At 44.8% G+C, this 22750-nt stretch overlaps 1 protein-coding gene across 5 annotated transcripts in view; it reads left to right on the top strand.

Moving 5' to 3' along the window:
• The window catches only part of LOC134969034 (general transcription factor II-I repeat domain-containing protein 2-like), a 473133-nt gene that overhangs the window by 359151 nt on the left and 91232 nt on the right, over positions 1-22750 (top strand). The gene's annotated exons all lie outside the window — the stretch shown is intronic.

Here is a 22750-nt window from a genome sequence, read left to right as displayed (position 1 = left end):
AAGCAAGTTGGTTGTCAGCACCTCGTTATGCTGATGTTATAGATGTAGAAGAACAATATGAATTGTGGACTGAGATGATCATTAGAAAGCAACAGTTATGTTCATCTTGATGCTGTACCGTCTCACATCCATAAAGGATTTTTAATTTCCAACAGACATTTCTTACATATTACAGATGTGTTTCATCATCCTCATATTTAATACAACAAACCAGTTTTGTTAGTCAGAACTTGTGTGGAAATATATAAGTATTTTTTCTATATTCTAGAAGTTAAGCACAATACTTTGCGGAGGAGGAAATAAAATAATGTTTAATGGCTTGCATATATAAACATTAAGGCCCTCATTCCGAGTCGTTCGCTCTGTATTTTTCTTCGCATCGCAGCGTTTTTCTGCTTAGTGCGCATGCGCAATGTTCGCACTGCGACTGCGCCAAGTAATTTTGCTATGAAGATAGTATTTTTACTCACGGCTTTTTCTTCGCTCCGGCGATCGTAGTGTGATTGACAGGAAATGGGTGTTACTGGGCGGAAACACGGCGTTTTATGGGCGTGTGGATAAAAACGCTACCGTTTCCGGAAAAAACGCGGGAGTGGCTGGAGAAACGGGGGAGTGTCTGGCCGAACGCTGGGTGTGTTTGTGACGTCAAACCAGGAACGACAAGCACTGAACTGATCGCAGATGCCGAGTAAGGTTGAAGCTACTCAGAAACTGCTTAGTTTGTAATCGCAATATTGCGAATACATCGTTCGCAATTTTAAGAAGCTAAGATTCACTCCCAGTAGGCGGCGGCTTAGCGTGTGTAACTCTGCTAAAATCGCCTTGCAAGCGAACAACTCGGAATGAGGGCCTAAGCTACACCGTGTGCAAATTTTATAGGCTTTCTTCAGAATATCAGTTTTGCAGAAATTCAGTGATGAATTAGGTAGGTTATGAAAAATTTTACTTTTTTGTGTGGTTTGGGATCCGAAGCTCATAGGAGTAAATTTACTAAGAATTGTATTTCACCTGTGTTTGACTGAGATCAAACACGGGTTATATCGATCAAACACGGGTGGGGGGTTTTAAAATGAAAATACGAGAATTTACTACGTTCCCGTGTTTTAGTTGATCGTGTTTTCCGATGGTATATGTGGTTGTGTTTGGCTAATGGGTTTTCCAGCAGTCAAACACTCCCATACATGAAGCCTGCACAAAACAGTAAGATCTGTGCACCACTATTGTGTTTAAAAGTGTAAGAAATGGTAAAAAAAAAAAAAAAGCGTATCCCAGTATCTATAGTAAATGCTGGGGTGTGTGCCAGTACTCACAGGTTCATGAGGCTTTGTCAAACATAATAGTATTCCTCATCCAGTGGTATTAATGACCCAGGGATGAAGTAGTATAACAAATTTTTTATATCACATCAATGTCAAAACAGACGCAGCACGTCCTCAGATGCAGCACTCGGATACTCGCTAATGCTAACAGGAGGTGTCTATCTCCTACAGATGCCTCTTGCTGCGTTAGAATTTTAATTAGAATTGCACAGACACTATAGGCATAGACATAGACACCATAACCAATAGGAGTAGAACAAACTGAAAAAAAAACCCCACCAGCAGAGTGACCTATAGAATAACCTTCTGATAATATCAAATAGGACTTTAGCTTAGCACAAATGTAATTATTTTCCACAGATCAAATCCAGTTAATGCTCTGTAGCAATGACTAGTCTACTGGTGCGGTCGCTGGTCTTGCTGTGTGCACCCTCGACCTCCATGTCTGGGTGTTTGGTTTAGGGGCAGGCCCCGGGTACGGCAGGGGAACAGAATTCAGAGGGATTCTGGCCCCGTTTGCCTGTGCAGCGGGGTCCAATGGTGATGTCAGGCAAGGCTGAGGACCTGGACCTTTGTTTGATCCAGTTCCCAACTACCATGGCGGCAGAGTTCTGCAATGTCTGTGGAGGCAGCAGTGCATTTTCACCACTAATGACAGTGCAGCATTTTGAATTTGGCACTGGCGTTGAGCCAATTCCAGCTCACGCGCCGGCAGCCCATAAGAAATGGCTGTGGCTTGGCCAATCGCGGTGCGCCACGTCATAGCACCGTCTCCTGACACTGGCTCATAGTAGCCAGTGCTGGGCGCAGGATTTAAGTTCATCGTCCGGGAAGAAGCGTGGAGGATGTGCTACTGAAGATCAAAAAAGAAGACTTCAGGGAAGCACCCTGAAGTCCCGGAGGGCGTTGGCCATTGCTTAAACAGGCCTCCGCCCACTGGGTGAAGATCAAAGAGCTGACGCCCGTCGGAAGTGGGGTTGGTGAAGACATTGGAAGCCATGAGGTAATGGTGTGCGCCAAAGAGCTAACACCGGCCACTGCTACTCAGATGAAGGCTTCAGGAAGCCTGGGGGTGGTGAGAGTCACTGAAAACCAAGCAGTAGGTGTGGCTGGACCAGGCTTGGGCCAGCCGAAGACATCAGGACTGTTAAGTCCATTATTCTTTTGTACCGCCCCTAGACCACCAGGGTTCGGGCACCAGCCCGACTACACCTGCACTGCAGCAGCCTCATCACACTACCCCTCCACAGCTCTGCCGCTTGTACCAGAAGTTTGACTCTAGATCAAGAGTATTCAACATGCAGCCCCCCAGCTGTTGTGGAACTATACAGCCCAGCATTCCCTGCCACAATTTTGCTATTAGGGCGTGCTAAACTGTGACAGGGCATGCCAGAATATGCAGTTCCACAACAGCTGGAGCGCCGTATATACTGAATACCCCTGCTCTAGATGATAGAGATTATTTGATCTTAGCTCAAAAACTCAAGATACAGTAACAAGCTACAGTAGAATTAGAAGGATCGAAAAATCTCCCTCCACCTGCATATAGCTAAGCTATTTGTGTTATACCATTCTAAACATTATTACATTTTAAAAAGGTGCGCAAAACATATTTTACGTCTTTAGCTTTTGATCAGTACTGTCAACTCATTTCTTAGTTGCTTAAAATCTCCCGACTCAGCCCGGAGACTAGTACATTTCTTTATGAACCAAAGACCAAAATTTAGCTGAAATCAGCTACCAAATCCCTTGCTAAAGATAAAGTTCCAGACTCCAATGGCTGCGCTTAATATTTTATAAGTTTTTATAAAAGATTGCATCCAGATGTTTTGACATTGCAAACATACAACTCGGGCAATATAATGGGATGCAAGTTTACAACTCGCACCTAAAACATTACCAAAAAAGTCGCCAATAAATAGACCAGCTTCTGGCTGGCGAGATTGTCAGACAGAAGCATGCACAGATCAATGTGATCCGTGCATGCTTCTGTCTGTAAAAGTAAAGAAACAAATTTAAAAAAAAATGACATGCAGGGCTCTTGGACCGGTCCCAGTTCCAAAAATACGGAGGACGAAAGAAGTAGTGGTCCCCCGTATTTTTAAAAACAGCACTGGGCTCCACTAGCTACGGAGGTGATGCTGCAGCCGGAGGACATTTTTATATAGGTCCCTGTAGCCGCAGCATCACAACCCCCAAACTAGTTGCCCCATCCTCCATGCACCCAAGGGCCAGGGATGAAGCCCGAGACTGTCCCACCTCCATCCGTGGGCTGTGGATGGGGGGCTAATTGCCATAAAAGTGTTTTAAAAAAAAGGATAAAAATATTGTCTATTGTGGAATTACAGGTCCCAGCAAGCCTTCCCCGCACAAATACCACAAGTACCAGCATGTGAGGCATTAAAGGACCCGCTGGTCAGTGCTGTAACTAGGCATTTTAGCGCTGTGTGCAAGAAACGGCATAGGCGCCCCACCTATGCAAGATAGGGGCAGTGCGCACCGTAGACGTGCAAAAAATATATAGGGGTGTGGCTTCATGGGGAAGGGGTGTGGCCACAAAATAATACCAATTCATGCTACGGTGCACAGTAGTCTCCATTATTCAAATCACGCCGCACAGTAGCGCCACTACACCAGGTAGAGCCCCCTTTTACACATTACGACAGCCAGTCCCCCTTTTTACACATTACGGCAGCCAGTCCCCCTTTTTATACTGTACAGCAGACAGAGTCCCCTTTTTACACTGTACGGCAGACAGCGTCCCCTTTTTTACACATTACGGTAGACAGCGTCCCCTTTTTACACATTACGGCAGACAGCTTCCCCCTTTTTACACATTACGGCAGACAGCGTCCCCCTTTTTACACATTGCGGCAGACAGAATAGATAAGAGAGATAGATAGACAGACAGATAGATACTTACCATCTCTCTCTCCGCTGGCTCAGGCTCCTCGGTGCAGGCTTCATGCAGCAGATCCTGGGCAGGGGAGGAGGAGGAGGGAGGGGGACTGGAGCCGCAGCAGCGCAGTGTAATTGGTGGTGGCGCCGCTACAGCAGTCCCTCTCCTTCTGCATTGGCTAGCCGACGCCGCTGTGAATGCTGGGATGAGGGAAGCGCATCCCAGCATTCACAGCAGCGCCAGGCAGCCAATGCGGAAGGAGAGGGACTGCTGCAGCGGCACCACTACCAATTATATAGCGCTGCTGCGGCTCCAGTCCCCGTCCCTCCTCCTCCTCCCCTGCCTCCGGCGCTGCTCCTCTCCTCTTCTCCAGCGCGGAGCACACAGCACAGGCGGCTTGTAATGAGTCAATTTGACTCATTACAAGCCGCTGGCCGTTGCACCCTCAGGGTGACTGCGCTATTTGCCAGGCACACCTGGCACACACGTAGTAACGGCTCTGCCGCTGGTAACTGTAGTTCCACAACAAAATAAATATTAAAATAAAGACCTCCTTCTTTTGTCCTCTGTATTTTTGGAACCAGTACTGGTCCAAGAGCCCAGTGACATAGTGACATAGTTAATGAGGTTGAAAAGAGCCAAAATGCCCCTCGGGTTAAACATATATTCTGTATTAAGCTGTGCACGTTATAATGCAGCAGCAAAAATAATGGTTTCGTACCTATAGACAACTATATTTCATATCACTCCCATATACATAATGTCAATATATTAAATGCTATAGCTATAGTGCTTGTTGTTTAAATAGAGGGAACCCCTCGCCAATTTTTTTCCTGTATTTTTGAAACCAGTGTCGGACTGGGGCATACTTCTAGTGCGTGCATGATAATGTACCAGATAAATATTGTCAATGCACTGCAGAGAATACAACATAGTCGTGTGCAGTATATGGTAACATATTCAGGGCCGAAACTAGGATGTTCGGCACCCGGGGCAAGGCAGTTATGTGGCACCCCCACACACACAAAGAAAATTCAAATTATACCACACGTTAAGTCACACAACAGGGTTCCTTATTCACAATATGCCAAACAATAGTAATGCCCTATATAGCACAATATTCCACACATTTGTATCCCTTATACACCATATGATACTTATGCAGCTTGTATACATAATGCCACACAGTAGTAATGCCATTTGACTCCAGTTCAGAATATGGGACCATGGGGGAAGGGGGTAGGGATTGGGGAGAAAGAGATGAGGGGGGAGAGAGAGATATGGGAGAAGGGGGGAGGGGTAAGCGAGAGAGAGGAGAGGGATGAGGGAGAGAGGAGTGAGGGAGAGAGGGGAAACAGAAAGAGAGGGGGGTGAGGGAGAAAAAGAGAATGCGGAGGTGAGAGGGAGAGAGAGGGGGGAGAAAGAGGAAAGAGAGGGGGAGGAAGAGAGAGAAAGAGAAAGAGAGAGGAGAGGTAAAGTGAGATGGGAAAGTAATGAGGGAAAGGGGGGAGAGAGAGCGTGCAAGCCCAGGCTTGGAATCATTGACATTTCTATAATGGGTGCAGTGTGTGTGGTGCACACGGGCCCCTGAGTCCAGGGGGACCCACACCACACACACTGCACCCATTTCTCCTATACTTACCTTTCCGGAGTCCTTCGCTGACCGTGTGTGGGCCCCCTCCTCTCCTGTAGCCATTGCGCCGCTGCTAGCGCACTGATCACTAGAGACTCTGGCACAGTGCCAGAGTCTACAGCACATGCGCAGGACTCCGGAAAAATGGCACAGCACCCATTTTTCAGAGTCCGGCGCATGCGCTGTACACTCTGGCACTGTGCCAGAGTCTACAGCGCTCAGAGTGCTAGCAGCGGCACACAGGTCCCCTCCTCTCTAGAGACGCCCCTGCTTGGAATGGCAATTGAACTAAACATATACTTACCAGTTACCACCCACTGCATCACTGATGAAGATGCAGGCTGCCACCAGTCACAGCACATAGCACCCTGCTAATGCCAACTGTAACAGGCAGGATGCAGGAGAAGGTCTCTGCACACAACAATCCACTGCCCCTACAGGATCATGTGCTTTGTTCAGCACTTGATTCTATCAGACTGTGGCAGACTATACAATCAATCTGAAATCCTGGTTGTCAAGCAGTGCTTTGCTGTGAGGATTTTAGATTGATTGTAAAGTCTGCCACAGTCTGGATGAATGGAGTGCAATACTGTGAGATGACAAAGTGCTTGCATGGATCCGCCACTAACCCCGAGTCCAGTGCTGGGCATGGAGAGGGGGAGCACTTGGTTGAGGGAGCTGGATGGGGGTCTCTGCGCTCCCTGACATCCAGCACCCGGGAAGCATGCCCTCTTAGCCCCTCCTCCCCTTAGTTGCGGCCCTTGTGATGTTAGTGTATTAGAATGCTTAATATTTGTAGACACTCCCTTACTAACATGTGTAAGCCTGAATCTTCAGTGATGGTCCCTAGGACCAGGGGGATGCTGGGAAGTGGGTGGTCCAGTGTGCAGTGTGCCTGTAGTTGGTGATGGAATAAAGCAGCACAGCAGTGAACTCACATGTCTCTGTGTCCTGATAACTGGATTTACAAACATGAACAAAACATGGTGTCAGAAGAAGTTTAACTTGGACTGCTAGTGCTCTCAGAGTGTGACAGAATCCTGCAGCAGTCTGTAAGGCTGTGATACTCAGTGTCTGCAAAACCTGCCGTGTGCTCCTCTCTTCAAACAGTGAGTAACCATGGATAAACTAGCTCCTCCAACCGGCATGCTGATGTCTGGTAACTTGTCTGAAAACTGGAAAATATTTAAGCAAAGGTTTAATATATATCTTGCTGCATGTGGAGCTGATACAGAGGCTGACAAAACGAAGGCATCCATTTTCCTCCATCTGATAGGAGAGGATGTGCTGGACATTTATAATAGTTTTCAGTTTGCTGAGGGGCAGAATATGGTGCTATCTTCTATAATGCAAAAGTTTAAAGATTACTTTGTGCCAAGGAAAAATGTGACATCTGAAAGATATAAGTTTTTCACATGTGATCAGAAGTCTGTAGATGGATTTGATCAGTATGTTACAGAGCTGCAATCACTCAGTAAAACCTGTGAGTTTGGTGATTTAAAGGATTCACTGATTAGAGATCGTATTGTCTGTGGAATACCTGATAATGGACTCAGAGAGAGACTGCTGAGAGAGCAAGACCTAACACTAGACAAGGCAGTGACTATGTGTAGATCTGCAGAAATAACTAGATTTCAAGCCAAAAAGTTACACAAGGAAGTTGATGCTGCTGTCCATGTAGTGCAGAACACAGAGCTAAGCAAACCTCCATTCTCAAGAATGTAGCAGTCTAAGCCACAGTCTAATAAGGAAATGTGTAGTAGATGTGGAAATGTTCACAATCCTAAAATGTGCCCGGCTTATGGTAAAACCTGCATGAAATGTGGTAGACTTAATCACTTATGCTGTTAAATTAAAAGTGAAACAACCACAGTGCATGCTGTTAAACAAACAGAGGAATTCTTTGTGGATTGCATTGAACTTTGCAGTGCAGATAAGAAAGAATGGATTGTCCCTTTAACTGCAAATGAGATTGTCATTCCCTTTAAGCTTGATACTGGCGCGCAGGTGAATTTAATATCGTTTTAAGACTATAAGACTTTTAGAGTAAAACCTAAAATTCATCCAGCCAAAGTGAAAGTTACAGGGTACACTGGGGAGGAAATTCCTGTGAAAGGTACATGCTTAGTGACACTGAAATATAAGGGACAACAGTTTAAAACATCTCTAATGATTGTGGATAAAAATGTGCAACCGATTCTAGGATTAAGTTCCTGTGAGAAACTAAGCTTGCTAAAGAAAGTTTTTATGGTGACATCACAAGTAGAAGATGACTGCAAATCGATGTTTACACAATACAGAGACTTGTTTGAAGGTCTAGGTTGTTTGCCTGGAGAGCATAAAATAAATATAGACACGCAAGTTTCTTCAGTGATACACCCCTGTAGAAAAGTGCCATTTGCGCTGAGAGAAAAAGTGAAACAAGAGTTAAATCACATGGAAGCCTTGGGTGTGATACAGAAAGTTGATGAGCCTGCTGAATGGGTAAGCTCCTTAGTAATTGTTGAAAAGAAAAATGGACAACTCAGAATATGTCTAGACCCCAGAGATTTAAACAAAGCTATTAAACGAGAACATTTCAAACTACCAACCAGAGATGAAATCATGTCGCAATTTGCGGGAGCAAAATGGTTCAGTAAATTGGACGCATCTTCAGGATTCTGGCAAATGAAGCTAGATGAGGCCAGCTCAAAGCTTTGTACATTTAATACACCAGAAGGTCGATACAGATTTCTTCGACTACCATATGGAATATTGTCTGCTCCAGAAGTATATCACAAAAAGATACACATGATTTTTGAACATATTCCATATTTGTGTTGAAACAATGATGGATGACATTATTGTCTGGGGATCTACAAAGGAAGAACATGATTCTAGATTGAGACAAGTAATGGAACTTGTCAAGAAAGTGAATCTAAAGCTAAACAAGGACAAATGTGAATTTGGCGTGAATACACTTACCTTTATGGGCGACGTGGTCTCGGATCAAGGTGTAAAACCAGACCCAAGGAAAATATCAGCCATAGTGAACATGGAACGTCCTAACAACAAAGACGACGTCAGAAGATTCCTAGGAATGATTACTTACTTAGGAAAGTTTCTTTCTCAACTCTCTGAACGAACAGCCTCTCTTAGATGGTTGTTGGACAAAGATAACGAGTGGATGTGGTCACATGAACAAGAAAAAAGTTGGCAAAACTTGAAACAGATCATTACAGAGCAACCAGTGCTAAAATTCTTTGATACTGCGAAAAGAATAAGAATATTTAGCAGATGCTTCGCAATTTGGCCTAGGCTCAGTGCTGTTACAAGAACATGAGGATACATGGCAACCAGTAATCTATGCATCAAGAGCACGGACAAGTGCTGAAACAAGGTATGCTCAAATAGAAAAATAACTTTTAGCGATCACATATGCATGTGAGCGATTTCATCAGTTTGTGTATGGTCAAACATTTACAGTGGAAACTGACCACAAGCCATTGGTAGCTATCATGACTAAATCATTACATGACTGTCCCATGAGGATTCAACGAATGCTTATCAGACTACAGAAATATGATGTACACTTGCTGTACTGTCCCGGCAAATACATGTACATTGCTGATACACTTTCTCGTGCTGTGGACAAAAGTGAAGGTTCCAAAAGTCTGATGGATGAAGAGATAGAAGCCTATGTTAATTTGATCGTAGCTTCTCTACCAGTGTCTCTTGCAAGACAAGAACAGATTAGGAAAGAAACTGAGACAGATGACACAATAAAAGTGTTGAAAGATATCATTCTGAAAGGTTGGCCAGCAGAAAAACATGCGTGCCCGCTGTCTATTCATGATTATTGGATGTACCGCAGTGACCTTACAGTTGTCGATGGTATTATTTACAAAGGCAATAGGTTTGTCATACCTGCACGACTAAGAAAAACTATGCGGTGCAAGATACATGAAGGCCACTTAGGAGAAGAAAAATGTAAGCGGAGAGCGCGTGAAGTTATGTATTGGCCAAGAATGAACCAAGACATAGCACAGACTACAGCTACATGTGAATTATGTCTTCCGTATAGACCGAAACAACAAGTCGAGCCACTGAGTCCTCACGCAGTGCCAGAGAGACCGTACCAGAAAGTTGGCGCAGATTTGTTTGATTGTAATGGGAAAACATACATTGTTGTGACTTATTATTACTCTAACTACCCTGAGGTGAAGACACTACATACAACTACTAGTAAAGCCGTAACCAATTGCATGAAGTCAATCTTTGCAAGGCGTTGATGTTCCTATGGAAGTGTTCACTGACAATGGTCCTCAGTTTTCCAGTGCTGAATTTAGACAATTTGCTGATGAGTGGGAATTTGTTCATACTACGTCAAGTCCTCACTATCCACGCTCAAATGGGTTGGTGGAAAGTTCAGTAAAAACTGTAAAGAGTCTCATGAAAAAAGCTCAAGAAGGTAAAGAAGATTTCTACAAAAGTCTTTTAATATAGCCCAGTACACCTTTACAGAATGGACTTTCTCCTGCACAAATGCTGATGGGAAGGAGGATTAGAGCAAATCTCCCGATACATGATGAACTGCTTAATACACATAACTCAGCGTTGTTCAGACTGAGTAAGGAACGTCAACAGGCGAAACAGAAACTGTTCCATGACAGACGAACAAAACGATTATCTGATGTAAAATCGGGTGACCAAGTCCGTCTCAGAGATCACGAGAAAGGTATTTGGGTGCAGAAAGGTATTGTGCAAGCACAAGTAGCACCAAGATCTTATACTATACGTACAGAGCATGGAACCGAAGTAAGAAGAAATCGGGTGGATTTAAGATCTCAACCTAACCATAATGAAGACAACATGACTGAAGAATACCCTTCATCTGACATGTATGATGATCCTCATAATGGTGAACAAACCGCGATTCTAGAAAGGTCCAACATGGTCGATGAAACACAGACTGTGTATGAAAGACCCAAAAGGGAAATACGCAGACCTGAGAGACTCATTGAAACGTGTTAGATGATGTTCTTAATATGACGTTGTTAATTGTTGCATTGAAGCGTACAGGGCTTATCTTTAAAGAAAAGAGGATGTGATGTTAGTGTATTAGAATGCTTAATATTTGTAGACACTCCCTTACTAATATTTGCAAGCCTGAATCTTCAGTGATGGCCCCTAGGACCAGGGGGATGCTGGGAAGTGGGTGGTCCAGTGTGCAGTGTGCCTGTAGTTGGTGATGGAATAAAGCAGCACAGCAGTGAACTCACATGTCTGTGTCCTGATGACTGGATTTACAAACATGAACAAAACAGACCTGACATATGTATAATTCAAGAGCACAGTCTGGAACCTGATCACTAAAGGAGGGGGAGGGGCCCCAGGCAGTGGGGCCCACTGGGGTTTGCCCCTGTGGGACAGTCCGACCCTGTTTGCAACCAGAACCAGCTCAAAGAGCCCGGGGCTGGTTATGGTTTTGGGGGGGACCTGCATGTCATTTTGTTTTGGTTTTTAACTATTTCTTTACTGTTCCATAAACGCATGTTTTTATTAACAAAAACCAAATATAGCATTGCATGCAATTTCCTTTTTAACCATAAAAATCGCACCTTATTACATTTGCGATTTTTAGCTAGAAATCAAAAGTCTCAAACTTGCGATTTTATTCGATTTTTTGGACACCTGAAAAATCACATCCTATTACATCTAGCCCCATATGTTAGACAGACAGGTTGACAGGGTCAAAAGGTCGACAGGGTCAAAAGGTCAACATGAAAATGGTCAACATAAAAAAGGTAAATACAGGATGTTTTTTAATTTAGTATGTTTGTGGACTTTTTTATACCTTCTCTATCCATGTCGGCATAGAGTTGGTTATAAACCTTAGTGTGAAGTGTGGCGAGGGGATACACTTCTACAATTGGGGATCCCAGATGACAAAACTATCCACACAAACTCCAAAAATGCAAAAGAAAAGGTGTCTACCGTTTTTATGTCAAATATTTTCATGTCGACCTTTTGACCCTGTCGATCTTTTGTACTGAGAACTTTTTATATGTCTACCTCATGACCACATCGACCTTATTACCCTGTCAACCTTTTGACTATCTAACATGTGGTGTCTATCTATTGACTGTCTAACTAGACACTGTCTATCTATTATACCATACCCATGCCGGGTACACACTAGACGATATTGTGAACGATGCGCTCGATTTCGACACATTGGGCCTAATTCTGAGTTGATCGCAGCAGCAAGTTTGTTAGCAGTTGGGCAAAACCATGTGCACTGCAGGTGTGGCAGATATAACATGTGCAGAGAGAGTTAGATTTGGGTGGGTTATTTTGTTTCTGTGCAGGGTAAATACTGGCTGCTTTATTTTTACACTGCAATTTAGATTTCAGTTTGAATACACCCCACCCAAATCTAACTCTCTCTGCACATGTTATATCTGCCTCCCCTGCAGTGCACATGGCTTTGCCCAACTGCTAACAAATTTGCTGCTGCGATCAACTCAGAATTACCCCCCATGTGCACTGCAGGGGGGAGGCAGATATAACATCTGCAGAGGAGTTAGATTTGGTTGGGGTGTATTCAAACTGAAATCTAAATTGCAGTGTAAAAATAAAGCAGCCAGTATTTACCCTGCACAGAAACAAAATAACCCACCCAAATCTAACTCTCTCTGCACATGTTATATCTGCCCCCCTCCAGTGCACATGGTTTTGCCCAACTGCTAACAAATTTGCTGCTGCGATAAACTCAGAATTACCCCCATTGTTCAAATCATCCAGTGTGTATGCACTATGGGCCTAATTCAGACCTGATCGCTCCTCTGTGAATTTGCAGAGGTTTGCGATCAGATAGTTGCCGCCCAGACAGAGTGAAAATCCACCACAGGCAAGTTTGCGTACGCCTTGCGAAAATCTCTGTGAATGCAAATCCGTTTTCAACTCACTCCCCATCTAATGATTTTTCCAGTCTGTGCAGTCTGTGCATAGCCCAGGACCTACTCCTACAGTGCGATAGAATCAGGCTGATCAGGGCCAGTGCTGACGTCACACACCCTCCCTGAAAACGCTTGGGCACGCCTGCATTTTTCCAGACACTTCCAGAAAACAGCCAGTTACCAACCCTAATTGCCGCTTCCTGTTAATCAACTTGTGTTTGCTTAAAGATCAAAAAGACACTGGATTTTTTTAGAGATGAGCGGGTTCGGTTTCTCTGAATCCGAACCCGCCAGAACTTCATGTTTTTTTTCACGGGTCCGAGCGACTCGGATCTTCCCGCCTTGCTCGGTTAACCCGAGCGCGCCCGAACGTCATCATGACGCTGTCGGATTCTCGCGAGGCTCGGATTCTATCGCGAGACTCGGATTCTATATAAGGAGCCGCGCGTCGCCGCCATTTTCACACGTGCATTGAGATTGATAGGGAGAGGACGTGGCTGGCGTCCTCTCCGTTTAGAATAGATTAGAGAGACACTTGATTTACTAATTTTGGGGAGCATTAGGAGTACTCAGTACAGTGCAGAGTTTTGCTGATAGTGACCACCAGTTTTATTTATAATCCGTTCTCTGCCTGAAAAAAGCGATACACAGCACACAGTGACTCAGTCACATACCATATCTGTGTGCACTGCTCAGGCTCAGGCCAGTGTGCTGCATCATCTATTATCTATATATAATATTATATATATCTGTCTGACTGCTCAGCTCACACAGCTTATAATTGTGGGGGAGACTGGGGAGCACTACTGCAGTGCCAGTTATAGGTTATAGCAGGAGCCAGGAGTACATAATATATTATATAGTGAGTGACCACCAGACACACAGTGCAGTTTATTTAATATATCCGTTCTCTGCCTGAAAAAAGCGATACACACAGTGACTCAGTCAGTCACATACCATATCTGTGTGCACTGCTCAGGCTCAGGCCAGTGTGCTGCATCATCTATATATATTATATATCTGTCTGACTGCTCAGCTCACACAGCTTATAATTGTGGGGGAGACTGGGGAGCACTACTGCAGTGCCAGTTATAGGTTATAGCAGGAGCCAGGAGTACATAATATTATATTAAAACAGTGCACACTTTTGCTGCAGGAGTGCCACTGCCAGTGTGACTAGTGACCAGTGACCTGACCACCAGTATATATAATATTAGTAGTAGTATACTATCTCTTTATCAACCAGTCTATATTAGCAGCAGACACAGTACAGTGCGGTAGTTCACGGCTGTGGCTACCTCTGTGTCGGCACTCGGCAGCCCGTCCATAATTGTATATACCACCTAACCGTGGTTTTTTTTTCTTTCTTTATACATACATACTAGTTACGAGTATACTATCTCTTTATCAACCAGTCTATATTAGCAGCAGACACAGTACAGTGCGGTAGTTCACGGCTGTGGCTACCTCTGTGTCGGCACTCGGCAGCCCGTCCATAATTGTATATACCACCTAACCGTGGTTTTTTTTTCTTTCTTTATACCTACATACTAGTTCCGAGTATACTATCTCTTTATCAACCAGTCTATATATTAGCAGCAGACACAGTACAGTGCGGTAGTTCACGGCTGTGGCTACCTCTGTGTCGGCACTCGGCAGCCCGTCCATAATTGTATATACCACCTAACCGTGGTTTTTTTTTCTTTCTTTATACATACATACTAGTTACGAGTATACTATCTCTTTATCAACCAGTCTATATATTAGCAGCAGACACAGTACAGTGCGGTAGTTCACGGCTGTGGCTACCTCTGTGTCGGCACTCGGCAGCCCGTCCATAATTGTATATACCACCTAACCGTGGTTTTTTTTTCTTTCTTTATACATACATACTAGTTACGAGTATACTATCTCTTTATCAACCAGTCTATATATTAGCAGCAGACACAGTACAGTGCGGTAGTTCACGGCTGTGGCTACCTCTGTGTCGGCACTCGGCAGCCCGTCCATAATTGTATATACCACCTAACCGTGGTTTTTTTTTCTTTCTTTATACATACATACTAGTTACGAGTATACTATCTCTTTATCAACCAGTCTATATATTAGCAGCAGACACAGTACAGTGCGGTAGTTCACGGCTGTGGCTACCTCTGTGTCGGCACTCGGCAGCCCGTCCATAATTGTATATACCACCTAACCGTGGTTTTTTTTTCTTTCTTTATACATACATACTAGTTACGAGTATACTATCTCTTTATCAACCAGTCTATATATTAGCAGCAGACACAGTACAGTGCGGTAGTTCACGGCTGTGGCTACCTCTGTGTCGGCACTCGGCAGCCCGTCCATAATTGTATATACCACCTAACCGTGTTTTTTTTTTCTTTCTTTATACATACATACTAGTTACGAGTATACTATCTCTTTATCAACCAGTCTATATATTAGCAGCAGACACAGTACAGTGCGGTAGTTCACGGCTGTGGCTACCTCTGTGTCGGCACTCGGCAGCCCGTCCATAATTGTATATACCACCTAACCGTGGTTTTTTTTTCTTTCTTTATACATACATACTAGTTACGAGTATACTATCTCTTTATCAACCAGTCTATATATTAGCAGCAGACACAGTACAGTGCGGTAGTTCACGGCTGTGGCTACCTCTGTGTCGGCACTCGGCAGCCCGTCCATAATTGTATATACCACCTAACCGTGGTTTTTTTTTCTTTCTTTATACATACATACTAGTTACGAGTATACTATCTCTTTATCAACCAGTCTATATATTAGCAGCAGACACAGTACAGTGCGGTAGTTCACGGCTGTGGCTACCTCTGTGTCGGCACTCGGCAGCCCGTCCATAATTGTATATACCACCTAACCGTGGTTTTTTTTTCTTTCTTTATACATACATACTAGTTACGAGTATACTATCTCTTTATCAACCAGTCTATATATTAGCAGCAGACACAGTACAGTGCGGTAGTTCACGGCTGTGGCTACCTCTGTGTCGGCACTCGGCAGCCCGTCCATAATTGTATATACCACCTAACCGTGGTTTTTTTTTCTTTCTTTATACATACATACTAGTTACGAGTATACTATCTCTTTATCAACCAGTCTATATATTAGCAGCAGACACAGTACAGTGCGGTAGTTCACGGCTGTGGCTACCTCTGTGTCGGCACTCGGCAGCCCGTCCATAATTGTATATACCACCTAACCGTGGTTTTTTTTTCTTTCTTTATACATACATACTAGTTACGAGTATACTATCTCTTTATCAACCAGTCTATATATTAGCAGCAGACACAGTACAGTGCGGTAGTTCACGGCTGTGGCTACCTCTGTGTCGGCACTCGGCAGCCCGTCCATAATTGTATATACCACCTAACCGTGGTTTTTTTTTCTTTCTTTATACATACATACTAGTTACGAGTATACTATCTCTTTATCAACCAGTCTATATATTAGCAGCAGACACAGTACAGTGCGGTAGTTCACGGCTGTGGCTACCTCTGTGTCGGCACTCGGCAGCCCGTCCATAATTGTATATACCACCTAACCGTGGTTTTTTTTTCTTTCTTTATACATACATACTAGTTACGAGTATACTATCTCTTTATCAACCAGTCTATATATTAGCAGCAGACACAGTACAGTGCGGTAGTTCACGGCTGTGGCTACCTCTGTGTCGGCACTCGGCAGCCCGTCCATAATTGTATATACCACCTAACCGTGGTTTTTTTTTCTTTCTTTATACATACATACTAGTTACGAGTATACTATCTCTTTATCAACCAGTCTATATATTAGCAGCAGACACAGTACAGTGCGGTAGTTCACGGCTGTGGCTACCTCTGTGTCGGCACTCGGCAGCCCGTCCATAATTGTATATACCACCTAACCGTGGTTTTTTTTTCTTTCTTTATACATACATACTAGTTACGAGTATACTATCTCTTTATCAACCAGTCTATATATTAGCAGCAGACACAGTACAGTGCGGTAGTTCACGGCTGTGGCTACCTCTGTGTCGGCACTCGGCAGCCCGTCCATAATTGTATATACCACCTAACCGTGGTTTTTTTTTCTTTCTTTATACATACATACTAGTTACGAGTATACTATCTCTTTATCAACCAGTCTATATATTAGCAGCAGACACAGTACAGTGCGGTAGTTCACGGCTGTGGCTACCTCTGTGTCGGCACTCGGCAGCCCGTCCATAATTGTATATACCACCTAACCGTGGTTTTTTTTTCTTTCTTTATACATACATACTAGTTACGAGTATACTATCTCTTTATCAACCAGTCTATATATTAGCAGCAGACACAGTACAGTGCGGTAGTTCACGGCTGTGGCTACCTCTGTGTCGGCACTCGGCAGCCCGTCCATAATTGTATATACCACCTAACCGTGGTTTTTTTTTCTTTCTTTATACATACATACTAGTTACGAGTATACTATCTCTTTATCAACCAGTCTATATATTAGCAGCAGACACAGTACAGTGCGGTAGTTCACGGCTGTGGCTACCTCTGTGTCGGCACTCGGCAGCCCGTCCATAATTGTATATACCACCTAACCGTGGTTTTTTTTTCTTTCTTTATACATACATACTAGTTACGAGTATACTATCTCTTTATCAACCAGTCTATATATTAGCAGCAGACACAGTACAGTGCGGTAGTTCACGGCTGTGGCTACCTCTGTGTCGGCACTCGGCAGCCCGTCCATAATTGTATATACCACCTAACCGTGGTTTTTTTTTCTTTCTTTATACATACATACTAGTTACGAGTATACTATCTCTTTATCAACCAGTCTATATATTAGCAGCAGACACAGTACAGTGCGGTAGTTCACGGCTGTGGCTACCTCTGTGTCGGCACTCGGCAGCCCGTCCATAATTGTATATACCACCTAACCGTGGTTTTTTTTTCTTTCTTTATACATACATACTAGTTACGAGTATACTATCTCTTTATCAACCAGTCTATATATTAGCAGCAGACACAGTACAGTGCGGTAGTTCACGGCTGTGGCTACCTCTGTGTCGGCACTCGGCAGCCCGTCCATAATTGTATATACCACCTAACCGTGGTTTTTTTTTCTTTCTTTATACATACATACTAGTTACGAGTATACTATCTCTTTATCAACCAGTCTATATATTAGCAGCAGACACAGTACAGTGCGGTAGTTCACGGCTGTGGCTACCTCTGTGTCGGCACTCGGCAGCCCGTCCATAATTGTATATACCACCTAACCGTGGTTTTTTTTTTCTTTCTTTATACATACATACTAGTTACGAGTATACTATCTCTTTATCAACCAGTCTATATATTAGCAGCAGACACAGTACAGTGCGGTAGTTCACGGCTGTGGCTACCTCTGTGTCGGCACTCGGCAGCCCGTCCATAATTGTATATACCACCTAACCGTGGTTTTTTTTTCTTTCTTTATACATACATACTAGTTACGAGTATACTATCTCTTTATCAACCAGTCTATATATTAGCAGCAGACACAGTACAGTGCGGTAGTTCACGGCTGTGGCTACCTCTGTGTCGGCACTCGGCAGCCCGTCCATAATTGTATATACCACCTAACCGTGGTTTTTTTTTCTTTCTTTATACATACATACTAGTTACGAGTATACTATCTCTTTATCAACCAGTCTATATATTAGCAGCAGACACAGTACAGTGCGGTAGTTCACGGCTGTGGCTACCTCTGTGTCGGCACTCGGCAGCCCGTCCATAATTGTATATACCACCTAACCGTGGTTTTTTTTTCTTTCTTTATACATACATACTAGTTACGAGTATACTATCTCTTTATCAACCAGTCTATATATTAGCAGCAGACACAGTACAGTGCGGTAGTTCACGGCTGTGGCTACCTCTGTGTCGGCACTCGGCAGCCCGTCCATAATTGTATATACCACCTAACCGTGGTTTTTTTTTCTTTCTTTATACATACATACTAGTTACGAGTATACTATCTCTTTATCAACCAGTCTATATATTAGCAGCAGACACAGTACAGTGCGGTAGTTCACGGCTGTGGCTACCTCTGTGTCGGCACTCGGCAGCCCGTCCATAATTGTATACTAGTATCCAATCCATCCATCTCCATTGTTTACCTGAGGTGCCTTTTAGTTGTGCCTATTAAAATATGGAGAACAAAAATGTTGAGGTTCCAAAATTAGGGAAAGATCAAGATCCACTTCCACCTCGTGCTGAAGCTGCTGCCACTAGTCATGGCCGAGACGATGAAATGCCAGCAACGTCGTCTGCCAAGGCCGATGCCCAATGGCATAGTACAGAGCATGTCAAAACCAAAACACCAAATATCAGTAAAAAAAGGACTCCAAAACCTAAAATAAAATTGTCGGAGGAGAAGCGTAAACTTGCCAATATGCCATTTACCACACGGAGTGGCAAGGAACGGCTGAGGCCCTGGCCTATGTTCATGGCTAGTGGTTCAGCTTCACATGAGGATGGAAGCACTCAGCCTCTCGCTAGAAAACTGAAAAGACTCAAGCTGGCAAAAGCACCGCAAAGAACTGTGCGTTCTTTGAAATCCCAAATCCACAAGGAGAGTCCAATTGTGTCGGTTGCGATGCCTGACCTTCCCAACACTGGACGTGAAGAGCATGCGCCTTCCACCATTTGCACGCCCCCTGCAAGTGCTGGAAGGAGCACCCGCAGTCCAGTTCCTGATAGTCAGATTGAAGATGTCAGTGTTGAAGTACACCAGGATGAGGAGGATCTGGGTGTTGCTGGCGCTGGGGAGGAAATTGACCAGGAGGATTCTGATGGTGAGGTGGTTTGTTTAAGTCAGGCACCCGGGGAGACACCTGTTGTCCGTGGGAGGAATATGGCCGTTGACATGCCAGGTGAAAATACCAAAAAAATCAGCTCTTCGGTGTGGAGGTATTTCACCAGAAATGCGGACAACAGGTGTCAAGCCGTGTGTTCCCTTTGTCAAGCTGTAATAAGTAGGGGTAAGGACGTTAACCACCTCGGAACATCCTCCCTTATACGTCACCTGCAGCGCATTCATAATAAGTCAGTGACAAGTTCAAAAACTTTGGGTGACAGCGGAAGCAGTCCACTGACCAGTAAATCCCTTCCTCTTGTAACCAAGCTCACGCAAACCACCCCACCAACTCCCTCAGTGTCAATTTCCTCCTTCCCCAGGAATGCCAATAGTCCTGCAGGCCATGTCACTGGCAATTCTGACGAGTCCTCTCCTGCCTGGGATTCCTCCGATGCATCCTTGCGTGTAACGCCTACTGCTGCTGGCGCTGCTGTTGTTGCCGCTGGGAGTCGATGGTCATCCCAGAGGGGAAGTCGTAAGCCCACTTGTACTACTTCCAGTAAGCAATTGACTGTTCAACAGTCCTTTGCGAGGAAGATGAAATATCACAGCAGTCATCCTACTGCAAAGCGGATAACTGAGTCCTTGACAACTATGTTGGTGTTAGACGTGCGTCCGGTATCCGCCGTTAGTTCACAGGGAACTAGACAATTTATTGAGGCAGTGTGCCCCCGTTACCAAATACCATCTAGGTTCCACTTCTCTAGGCAGGCGATACCGAGAATGTACACGGACGTCAGAAAAAGACTCACCAGTGTCCTAAAAAATGCAGTTGTACCCAATGTCCACTTAACCACGGACATGTGGACAAGTGGAGCAGGGCAGGGTCAGGACTATATGACTGTGACAGCCCACTGGGTAGATGTATGGACTCCCGCCGCAAGAACAGCAGCGGCGGCACCAGTAGCAGCATCTCGCAAACGCCAACTCTTTCCTAGGCAGGCTACGCTTTGTATCACCGCTTTCCAGAATACGCACACAGCTGAAAACCTCTTACGGCAACTGAGGAAGATCATCGCGGAATGGCTTACCCCAATTGGACTCTCCTGTGGATTTGTGGCATCGGACAACGCCAGCAATATTGTGTGTGCATTAAATATGGGCAAATTCCAGCACGTCCCATGTTTTGCACATACCTTGAATTTGGTGGTGCAGAATTTTTTAAAAAACGACAGGGGCGTGCAAGAGATGCTGTCGGTGGCCAGAAAAATTGCGGGACACTTTCAGCGTACAGGCACCACGTACAGAAGACTGGAGCACCACCAAAAACTACTGAACCTGCCCTGCCATCATCTGAAGCAAGAAGTGGTAACGAGGTGGAATTCAACCCTCTATATGCTTCAGAGGTTGGAGGAGCAGCAAAAGGCCATTCAAGCCTATACAATTGAGCACGATATAGTAGGTGGAATGCACCTGTCTCAAGTGCAGTGGAGAATGATTTCAACGTTGTGCAAGGTTCTGATGCCCTTTGAACTTGCCACACGTGAAGTCAGTTCAGACACTGCCAGCCTGAGTCAGGTCATTCCCCTCATCAGGCTTTTGCAGAAGAAGCTGGAGGCATTGAAGAAGGAGCTAAAAGGGAGCGATTCCGCTAGGCATGTGGGACTTGTGGATGCAGCCCTTAATTCGCTTAACAAGGATTCACGGGTGGTCAATCTGTTGAAATCAGAGCACTACATTTTGGCCACCGTGCTCGATCCTAGATTTAAAGCCTACCTTGGATCTCTCTTTCCGGCAGACACAGGTCTGCTGGGGTTGAAAGACCTGCTGGTGACAAAATTGTCAAGTCAAGCGGAACGCGATCTGTCAACATCTCCTCCTTCACATTCTCCCGCAACTGGGGGTGCGAGGAAAAGGCTCAGAATTCCGAGCCCACCCGCTGGCGGTGATACAGGGCAGTCTGGAGCGACTGCTGATGCTGACATCTGGTCCGGACTGAAGGACCTGACAACGATTACGGACATGTCGTCTACTGTCACTGCATATGATTCTCTCAACATTGATAGAATGGTGGAGGATTATATGAGTGACCGCATCCAAGTAGGCACGTCACACAGTCCGTACTTATACTGGCAGGAAAAAGAGGCAATTTGGAGGCCCTTGCACAAACTGGCTTTATTCTACCTAAGTTGCCCTCCCACAAGTGTGTACTCCGAAAGAGTGTTTAGTGCCGCCGCTCACCTTGTCAGCAATCGGCGTACGAGGTTACATCCAGAAAATGTGGAGAAGATGATGTTCATTAAAATGAATTATAATCAATTCCTCCGCGGAGACATTGACCAGCAGCAATTGCCTCCACAAAGTACACAGGGAGCTGAGATGGTGGATTCCAGTGGGGACGAATTGATAATCTGTGAGGAGGGGGATGTACACGGTGATATATCGGAGGGTGAAGATGAGGTGGACATCTTGCCTCTGTAGAGCCAGTTTGTGCAAGGAGAGATTAATTGCTTCTTTTTTGGGGGGGGTCCAAACCAACCCGTCATATCAGTCACAGTCGTGTGGCAGACCCTGTCACTGAAATGATGGGTTGGTTAAAGTGTGCATGTCCTGTTTTGTTTATACAACATAAGGGTGGGTGGGAGGGCCCAAGGACAATTCCATCTTGCACCTCTTTTTTCTTTTCTTTTTCTTTGCATCATGTGCTGATTGGGGAGGGTTTTTTGGAAGGGACATCCTGCGTGACACTGCAGTGCCACTCCTAGATGGGCCCGGTGTTTGTGTCGGCCACTAGGGTCGCTAATCTTACTCACACAGTCAGCTACCTCATTGCGCCTCTTTTTTTCTTTGCGTCATGTGCTGTTTGGGGAGGGTTTTTTGGAAGGGACATCCTGCGTGACACTGCAGTGCCACTCCTAGATGGGCCCGGTGTTTGTGTCGGCCACTAGGGTCGCTAATCTTACTCACACAGCTACCTCATTGCGCCTCTTTTTTTCTTTGCGTCGTGCTGTTTGGGGAGGGTTTTTTGGAAGGGACATCCTGCGTGACACTGCAGTGCCACTCCTAGATGGGCCCGGTGTTTGTGTCGGCCACTAGGGTCGCTTATCTTACTCACACAGCG

Source organism: Pseudophryne corroboree, chromosome 11 (genome assembly GCF_028390025.1).
Source record: "Pseudophryne corroboree isolate aPseCor3 chromosome 11, aPseCor3.hap2, whole genome shotgun sequence".
NCBI lineage: Eukaryota > Metazoa > Chordata > Amphibia > Anura > Myobatrachidae > Pseudophryne > Pseudophryne corroboree.
This window is presented reverse-complemented; position numbering and strand designations above follow the sequence as displayed.